The 10406-nt window shown below is 46.7% G+C and overlaps 1 pseudogene; it reads right to left on the bottom strand.

The window, feature by feature from the left end:
• Nucleotides 1-5238: 5238 nt before the first annotated feature.
• Nucleotides 5239-10068, bottom strand: LOC132228204 (destrin-like; annotated as a pseudogene).
• Nucleotides 10069-10406: the final 338 nt, after the last annotated feature.

Below are 10406 nucleotides of genomic sequence, written 5' to 3' on the forward strand. Positions count from 1 at the left end.
TTTTTTTTTTTTTTTTTTAGTATTTTTTTTTTTTTATTGCTTAAAGTATTACAAAGGGTATTACATATGTATCCATTTTATCCCCCCGCCCTAGACAGTCCCCTAGCCTCCCCTATCACCCAGTGTCTTATGTCCATTGTGACTGCATACTTTATTACAGTGCTGACAGCCCACACATGAGCCATCCAGCATTGCCAGGTGACCCAGGAACCTGCCATCTTCATATCCAAGAAAGCCTTGTGCCCCAACCCTGCACCTTGTTCCCCACCCCTGCTGACTTGAAGTTTTTTAAAAAAATTAACACTCATAGTCTTTACCATGTACCAGGCACTGTTTTCAATACTTTATGAATATTAATGTGTTTAATTTATTCAATCCATTTAATGGATTAAGTCACTTAGTCTATTTATTTTATTAATCCATTTAATGGGTTAAATAAGGTAATGCTAAGGTGGACCCAGGGAGCTGTGCTGGGACAGGGCCCAGGCACACCTCTCTCCCATGCTGGGGTGGCTTCAGCTGTGCCTGTGTTGGAGGCCAGTCCTGCCTCCTGCCACAAAGCTAGCCTGGGCTTGTGTAGCCTGGCAGGTCAGAGTTTTGGGAAGAGCAGTGATGGCTAATTAAAACTTCAACTCAGGAGTCCCTCTTGGACCGGGGATTGCTTCAGTCAGTTCTCTTGGGGAGAGCCCCTAATTGGACCTTTGGGCCGTAGTAATGATGCAAGCTCACCAAGCAGAGGATAACAGAGGCAAGGAGGGAGGGAAAAGGGGGAAGGAAACAGGTCGGCAAAAAAATAATAACTCCCCTCCCATTGTGAGGGTAGTGACTTGGGAGTCCCTAGATTGTCACTTAATTGCTGTGTAACTTTGGATTAGTTCCTTGGCTTCTCTGAGCCTCCATTTCCTCATTGAAAAGTGGAGATAATAAAAACTACAGCCCTGGAGGGTTGCTGTGAAAAGGTATGCATGAGCCTGGATAGTGTGCTTAGTGGTTGAGTGTCGACCCAGGAACCAAGAGGTCATGGTTTGATTCCTGGTCAAGGCACATGCCCAGGTTGTAGGCTCGATCCCCAATAAGGGGCATGCAGGAGGCAGCTGATCAGTGATTCTCATCACTGGTGTTTCTATCTCTCTCTCCCTCTCCTTTCCTCTCTCTCTAAAAATCAATAAACACACACACACACACACACACACACACACACACACACACACACATATATATATTTTAAGTATGCACAAAAAGTACCTAGCACAATGCCTGGCTCAGAAGTAGGGATTCATGCCTGGCTGGTGTGGCTCAGTGGTTGAGCATTGACCCAGGAACCAAGAGGTCATGGTTTGATTCCTGGTCAGGGCACTTGCCTGTGTTGTGGGCTGGATCCCCAGTAGGGAACGTGCAGGAGGCAGCTGATCAATGATTCTCTCTCATCATTGATGTTTCTATCTCTCCCTCTCTGAAATAAATAAAAACATATTTTAAAAAGAAGTAGGGATTCATTAAACTGGAGCAATTGTTATCATGTTCTTAAGCCAGTGTTACTACCAACGTTTTTTCATGCTATAAGCTCATGTAGTTCTGAGAGTGTCTTAGGAGGGAGGAGAGTGGGGACAAGCATTCAGTTGAGGGAAGTGTTTAGCCTCCCAGCTTTCTTTCCTGATGACCTGGGTCTGGGTCCTGGGCCCCATGAGCCTTGTGAAGGAGCAGAAATAGGGGCTGTGGGTGATATAGGAAGTCGTCAGGCAGAGGTCACAGAGCAGTCCGGGATGCAGATAGAACCAGAGTCTGCAGGGTAGAGGAGACCTAGCTAGTCAGAAAGGGGCAGGGGAAAAAAATACAAAAAAGAGAAAGGAGCAGATACTTGGTGGGGGAAACAGCCTCAGTAAAGTCCTGGAGACAGAGAAAGTGCAGAGTGCATTCAGAAGCCACAGACAACCAATAGGGCTAGAGTTGGAGTGGGCCAATGTAAGTGACGGCCACCCTCTACATTGCTGAGGCCTGGGGTCTGGACTTAGGTGGCTGAAGTCCCTCCTTAGCTATAGAGCGGGCTGTGAAGAGGGGAATAGGATAAGGGAAGAGGGTGCTACCTATTTCTGGTTTCGGCAAAGTGGAACTCACTAACTCTCCTGCCCTCTGTCTGGGGGTTAGTCTCATCTCCCTCTATCATCACAGAGCACAAGCCTATCTCCAGCTCCTTTGGGAGGTCACACGGGCCTGTTTCCAGAAGCACAGGGTCTAGGACAAGGTCCTGACTATGGCTGGAATGGGGTGAGCCCCAGGCCCCTCCAAGATCACCCAGCTTAGTGATGTCACCTCTGTTATCACAGGCTGCCTCCAGTGGCACCCAACCCATGTTTGTCTGGGCTGCAGCAGGCCTGGAGGCCCCAGGACAGGTCAGTGGGCCTCCTTCCTCCTTGATACTCTTTCAGAGCAGAGCACTCTGCCTCCCTAGCACTCAATGAGCACTTCCAACAAGTGTGGCCTCAGAACACAAGTCCTTTAGGGCCAGGACAAAGATCAAGGTGTGGAGGAGACCAGGATGCCTTTTTAAGTTAAGAATGCTTCCTTATTTACATAAAACCAATACAGCTACTTCTAAGTTCGACAATCTCTATATTGTTCATAGTATTATGCCTCTGACGTTAAAGACAATCATTTCCAAGTGTCATCAGGTAGTAGTTTTCTGTGAATGTCATCATTTGTCATATCTGCTCCCCATTTCACATATAGTGGGCAAACAGCTCTAGGAAATTAAGAATTTCTCCCAAGCCCCAGAATAAACATACACCTAACGTTCTTCAACACCTGATTGTACCAGAAGTAACAAAGTTCTGAATGAGGAACAATTCAATATATCACAGATGTCCCAGCTTATCAATATACTTTTTATCATTTTCATTAACAAAGTGTATTACAATGGAGCCCTAATTTGCATTATAATTGGTTGTTACAAGATATTGCACATTTTCCTGAGGACACATATGAATTCTCAAGATGCAAGGTCACTCTCAGAACAGCCTCCCATCTAGTTAGTGGAGAGCTCACCACAGGTTCAAGGAGTTGCTTCCTGTACTCCCCACTACATGCTTGAAATAGTGCTTTGCAAGATCAGAGCTGATTATAAACGTACACAATTCTGAGACAGTCTTTATTACACTTCTGGTAGAATTAAAGGACTGCCTGACTTAATCTTACTGTAGTTAGTTTATTAATGTTATTACATGTTTTGAGAATTATTTTTCATTGTTTAGTTTAGCTCAAGAGAATAGAGAATTTTATAACCAGATTATGACCAATTCTCTAAGCTAAAGAAACAGAGTAATTGCTGAGGTAAACAAAGATACAATAATTCTCTTCATATGACCTTGTTTTGTGAACTGCGTTATTAAAAATCATGCGCTTTGCCCTGGCTAGTCTGGCTCAGTGGATAGAGCATTGGTCTGCAGACTAAATGGTCCTGGGTTCGATTCCAGTCAAGGGCACATCGAGTTATGGGCTCGATCCCCAGTGGGGGGTGTGCAGGAGGCAGCAAAACAATGATTCTCTGTTGTCATTGATGTTTCTATCATTGATGTTTCTATCTCTCTCTCCCTCTCTGAAATCAATTAAAAATATATTTAAAAAAATCATGAGCTTAGTAAAAATCTTTATAAACCAACTTATCAAAACAGGCATTTGGTCAATAAGAATTTAATTTCACACCAATAAAACTTTAGATTTTCTATTTATTTAGGGCTATTTGCACATGTGTATAGAATATTTAGTTTACTCTAATAGATGACAAGATAGCTCCCCTTCAGTGAGACTCTAAACATATTTGCTTTACTTATATAGCAAGAGGATAACATTAAACATGGAAGCTTTTGATTTGTGATACTGAACAATGATCTGTTACGTGGAGTTGAGGTGCAGCATGGAGGTCCTTGTGGGTCCTTGCCAGACAAAGTTTGAAGAATAAACTCTCAGACTAAAAGATTTTAAATAAAAATGTGGAAGTTTATTAGAAGCATATACAAACTCCTTCCTGCGCAGGGGTCCCCAGGGGAGGTGTCCCTAAATGGGAAAAGTCTTTGAGCTCTCTCTCTCTGATGGGAAAAATCAATCTGAGTCTCTTTGTCTCCAGGTTTTAAAGGCTGTAGATCTTTACCTGAACATGACTCTTTCTAATTGGACCCTTCCTGCCGGAGGCCGGTCCATCCTTGTTGCTTGACACAGTTGCTACAGGGAAGAAACATCTGCACAGCATATGTTTCAAGGGACCTGGTATACTGTTCTTAATATGTTTGCTCCCCTTCTTAGCGCTATGAGGGCCACCTCCCGGAAAAAGGTTGTTTCCCCAGGTGGGGATTTTTTCCCTGGAGTTAGGGATTAACAGGACTAAGGAAGGGAATAAATCAGTAAAACCCCCTAGTGTTACAGAAATACCATGTACTACTTATGAAGAACTTGACTAAAACTGTTGGCAATAAATTTGGGACTTGTTGGGCCCACATCCCCAGGGGTCTGCCACCAGGGAAAGCACCAAAGCCTATACCCCTAGAGACCCACCGACACAGGGCAGTCCCAGGGAAGGCAAGAAGCGAGGCTGGGAGGACATAACCTTTACTGGATAGGATAATCTCCTTCAGTCACTTCCTTGTAGCTTATCAGTAGAGCAGTGACCTTGGAATAGCCCTTATAATGGAACACAGAAATTAACCTAGACAAGATTAAAATCAACAGAACTAGGTAGAGACAGGATTTTTGGCAAAGGTCAGATAAGAAACTATGGAAATAAAACAAGGAACTGTAGAAGATTACCCAAAACATACCATGATGTGATTATAGAGGCATGCTTATAGGATCAAATGGTATAAATACAGATGTAACAGGACAATAAAGAGAGAACCTGGCTATGCTGACCAACTCCGTCCACACCTTTGGGAACCCCTGGACCCGCTGGGGCTGGACCCCAACACCTCCCTTAATTTAGGGCCCCTGTGCTTTCCTCATTGGTCACTCTGCTACAGAGTATCAGTTTCAAAGTCCAAAGCCCACGGGGTATCCCCTTCTTTCTCTCCCCTTATCTTGTGACATTCCTCTATCTTCTGTGAACATATGTTTCCCCCTTCCCAGTATTTTGTGACTTTTCTCTATCCTCTGTGAAAGTAAGGTAAGCATTGGAGCCCATCACAAATGTGCATTCATCTCCCATGAACTCCCTTTTCCCTAAAACTGCCTGTCCTGTCTCTCAAATTCCTTTCAGATTGACTCAGGGCATCCTTCTAAAGCTACAATCAAGGATCCACCTAACTTTTCTGCAATACAAGCCTGATTGAGGTGTTCTGCATGACGTGCATGTTTTATGCTTGGAATTTCTTTTCTTTCCTTTTTTAAAAAAGATTTTTAGAGAGAGGAGAAGGGAGAGGGAGAGAGAAAGAGAAACATTAATGTGAGATCCAAACATCCATTGGCTGGCTCCCACACAACTCCTACCAGGGATCAAGCCCCAGAATCCAACTGGCAACCTTTCAGTGCACGTGACACACCCAACCAACTGGGCCATACTGGCCAGGGCTGAAATTTCTTTTTGATTACATCCTTGGACCTCAAATATGTAAAGAATTTTTGTGAGCTTATTTGAGCCAAACTGTCAACAATTGCTGAGAAGCAGAATCTCAATGTATTGAGATAATGCTCCGAGAATGGCAGTTTTTCACCTTGTTTTATACATTACAATCAAAGGAGGAGACGTAAGTGGGTTACATGAAATCCACTGGTGATAGATTAAGGAAGTGGGAGAAAGAAAATCAGGGAAACCTCTGGGATTGGATAAAAAGTAAAATGATAGACACATACTTCTTTTACACAGGTGGGTTCAAGATAGTTAACAGTCAACAATTAACATCCTGGAGAACCAAGATGGTGGCATAGGTTAACGCCGGAGTTTGCTGCTTTGAACAACTACTTCAAAAGTGAAACCAAGAAACGGAAGGGACATCACCCAGAACCACAGGAACGCTGGCTGAGTGGAAGTCCTACAACTAGGAGGAAAGAGAAACGCATACGGACACTCAGAGGAGGCGCAGTGCTGAGGTCAAATTCTGAGGTGCGGAGTGCGCGGAGCGGGCTGGCGGCGGAGGGCGCGGTTGTTGTTTTCAATCGGGAGGGAGTCGAAGACTCTGAGCACCAGATCCGGGCGAGTCTTTAGGGACCCAGACTCAAACAGGAGAAGCGGGACTGTCTGGCTTCGGTCAGAGCGAGTGCAGCTTTCTCTCCGAGCTTTGCAGCGGGTGCTGGAACTCAGAGAGGCAGAGCCCCTTGGGACAGGACTGAGAGCCGCCATAACTGCTCTCTCCGGCCCACCCTATTGATCCTGTGCGACCCGCCCCGCCCAAGCCCTGCACAGAGGCATTTGCCTGATAGCCTCAGGCAAAGGCATTTGCCGGATAGCCTCAGGCAAAGGCTAGATTAGCACCTCCCTAGAGGACAGAAGTTCTCTCACTGCTGACCCAGCTGATTCTCATAGCCACTTGGCCTGGAGGTCAAACCCTCCCTGGAATTAGCTACAACAATCAAGATTTATCTATAAGACTGCGAACAAAGGCCACTAGGGGGTGCACCAAGGAAGCATAACAAAATGTGGAGACAAAGAAACAGGACAAAATTGTCAATGGAAGAAATAGAGTTCAGAACCACACTTTTAAGGTCTCTCAAGAACTGTTTAGAAGCTGCCGATAAACTTAATGAGATCTACACAAAAACTAATAAGACCCTCGATCTTATATTGGGGAACCAACGAGAAATTAAGCACACACAGACTGAAATAACGAATATTATACAGACGCCCGACAGCAGACCAGAGGAGCGCAAGAATCAAGTCAATGATTTGAAATGCGAGGAAGCAAAAAACATCCAACCGGAAAAGCAAAATGAAAAAAGAATCCAAAAATGCGAGGATAGTGTAAGGAGCCTCTGGGACAGCTTCAAGCGTACCAACATCAGAATTATAGGGGTGCCAGAAGATGAGAGAGAGCAAGATATTGAAAACCTATTTGAAGAAATAATGACAGAAAACTTCCCCCACCTGGTGAAAGAAATGGACTTACAGGTCCAAGAAGCGCGGAGAACCCCAAACAAAAGGAATCCAAAGAGGACCACACCAAGGCACATCATAATTAAAATGCCAAGAGCAAAAGATAAAGAGAGAATCTTAAAAACAGCAAGAGAAAGAAACTCAGTTACCTACAAGGGAATACCCATACGACTGTCAGCTGATTTCTCAACAGAAACTTTGCAGGCCAGAAGGGAGTGGCAAGAAATATTCAAAGTGATGAATACCAAGAACCTACAACCAAGATTACTTTATCCAGCAAAGCTATCATTCAGAATTGAAGGTCAGATAAAGAGCTTCACAGATAAGGAAAAGCTGAAGGAGTTCATCACCACCAAACCAGGATTATATGAAATGCTGAAAGGTACCCTTTAAGAAGAGGAAGAGGAAGAAAAAGGTAAAGATACAAATTATGAACAACAAATATGCATCTATCAACAAGTGAATCTAAGAATCAAGTGAATAAATAATCTGATGAACAGAATGAATTGTTGATTATAATAGAATCAGGGACATAGAAAGGGAATGGACTGACTATTCTTGGGGGGGAAAGGGGTGTGGAAGATGCGGGAAGAGACTGGACAAAAATCGTGCACCTATGGATGAGGACAGTGGGTGGGGAGTGAGGGCAGAGGGTGGGGCGGGAACTGGGTGGAGGGGAGTTATGGGGGGAAAAAAGAGGAACAAATGTAATAATCTGAACAATAAAGATTTAATTAAAAAAAAAAACAATTAACATCCTATATAATAAAGAGGTAATATGCAAATTGACCATCACTCCACCACAAAGATGGTGGTGCCCACAGTGGAGGCAGGGTTTTCATAACACAAGATGGCTGCACCTGCAGCGGAGGCCGAGTTCCCGTAACAAGCCTTAGCGAGCAATCAGCAGGGTCCTGAGGTTGCGTCCCCCTGCTTGGGGCTTGACAGGGCACCTCAAGCCATGCCCCCCACCCTGGCGCCAGGCCAGGGACCTCAGGCTGCAGCCCCCACCCAGAAGGGCTTGACAGGGGACCTCAGGCCACACCCCACACCCTGGCGCCAGGCTGGGGACCTCAGGCCATGCCCCCCACCTGGAAGGGCTTGACGGGGGACCTCAGGCCATGCCCCCTGCTCTGGCACCAGGCCAGGGTGCCTTAGGCCATGCCTCGACGCCATGCTAGGGGACCTCCGGCCACACCCCTGTCCGAGGATCAGGCCGGGGGACCTCAGGCCATGCCCCCGACCCAGCAGGTGCACCCCCTACCCCGGCACCAGGCCAGGGGACCTGAGGCCGTGCCCCCCGCCCGGTGGGGCTTGACGGGAGACCTCAAGGTGTGCCTCCCACCCCGGTGCTGGGCCGGGGGACCTCAGACTGCTCCTGTCCACCCCAGCGCCAGGCCAAGGGACCTCAGGCTGCGCCCCCTGCCTGGTGGGGATTGACAGGGGACCTCAGGCCATGCCCTCCACATGGCGGGGCTTGACAGGGGACCTCAAGGTGCACCCCGCTGCCCCAGTGCTAGGCTGGGGGACCTCAGGCTTCTCCTCTTGTCCCAGGCCGGGGAACCTCAGGCTGTGCCCCTCCACCCAGCAGGGCTTGAAGGGGGACCTGAGGCTGTGTCCCCCTCCTGGTGCTGGGCTGGGGGACCTGAGGCTGCGCCCCCCACCTGGTGGGGCTTGACAGGGCATCTCAGGCCACATCCCCCACCCAGTGGGGCTTGACGGGGGACCTCAAAGCGTGCCCCCCACCCCGGCACCGGGCCAGGGAACCTGAGGCTGTGTCCCCCGCCTGGCGGGCCTTGACAAAGGTGGAACCTGCTGGGTCTGGATCTAGCCCAGTGGGGGGATGCTGGCCGGGTCTGGGTCTTGCGCGATTTTGAGGCCCACGTGGGTGGGCAGGGACTTGACTCTGGGTTCTGTGACGTGCCCCAGACTCTGACAGGAGGAAGATATTCATATACATTTTACTAATTTTCTTTCATCTCTGACACTTCTATTATAGAGAAAGGATAAATAGCAATATTAAAATATTTCCTCTAATTAATCCCCTTTTAATGTGCACAAATTTTGTGCATTGGGCCAGTAGTTATAACAATAACAATAAAGGAATTTGTGGTCTCCTGTCCTGGCACCCTGGCACATTGGCTGTGCCCTGAGGGGTCCAGAAAAATGGAAGTTACAAGTTACCCCGACATTCCAATGATATGTTATCATAGATGCAAAAGACAACAGACAGGCTTAATGAAGGTAAAGATTGACTTTTTAAAAAAATATATTTTATTGATTTTTTTACTGAGAGGAAGGGAGAGGGATAGAGAAGTTAGAAACATTGATGAGAGAGAAACATCGATCAGCTACCTCCTGCACACTGGGGATGTGCCCACAACCAAGGCACATACCCTTGACTGGAATCGAACCCGGGACCCTGGAGTCCACAGGCTGATGCTCTATCCACTGAGCCAAACCAGTTAGGGCGAGATTGACTTTTGTCAAGGAAGAATCTAGCCTAGGAAATGACTACCTGCCATAAACTGCTTTCAGTTAAAAAAGTTTTAATTTCAGACCATCCTTTGTGGTTACTTTGGGCCTTTTTGAGTTTGTAAGACTGCCATGCAGGCCTTCCCTGAGCTTGTCAGGTTAGCATGTGACCCCTTTTTCGTCCACACACAGTTCATTTTACTTTTCAGAGGTGCTAGCTCTGGTGCCCACAAAGAAAACATCAACTCCTCTTTTCTGGATTCCTTAGTTTCAAAGCTTGCATCATACAAAGATAGTGACAGTCTTTCTTAGGAAGCATTCCCACAAAAGCTTACAAGGATTGCTTACAGTTATACCAACATCTCCAGCCAAAATCTCTTTGATTTCTTCTACAATGGTGCACTGAGACAAAAAACAAGTCTTTTTTTTTTCTTGATTTCTTCTTGTGTGGAACACTTCCTAACTTAAATGTCATAAAAAATGAGACATATTTCATTAGCAACTTACACTCCTGAGGCCATCTTTGTTGTGGGGGTGGCAAGGACCTGGGGGAGGGAGTTGGCTGGCTTGGCCTCCTTACAGCAGCAGGACCCAGCCACTGAGCGAGGAGGCACTCCTGCTGCAAGGCTACTGGGGGCAGGAGGCTGGCGAGCATCTCAGGGCTCAAACAGGACTTCGCATGTCACGCACTGCTCACCTCTCCTTTGCATTTTAAGGCAGATGGTCAGCCCTAGTAAATCAACCATTCATGGGCAAACACTGCCTGCGCTGGACCTCCCTTCTTACCCTCTGCCAGCAGCCCCCTCCCCTCATGCATTCCCTACCTCCTGTCAACCAGGCTCCCTGTAGCTTATGTGGC

The sequence above is a fragment of the Myotis daubentonii genome, chromosome 1 (genome assembly GCF_963259705.1).
Source record: "Myotis daubentonii chromosome 1, mMyoDau2.1, whole genome shotgun sequence".
In the NCBI taxonomy this organism is placed as follows: domain Eukaryota; kingdom Metazoa; phylum Chordata; class Mammalia; order Chiroptera; family Vespertilionidae; genus Myotis; species Myotis daubentonii.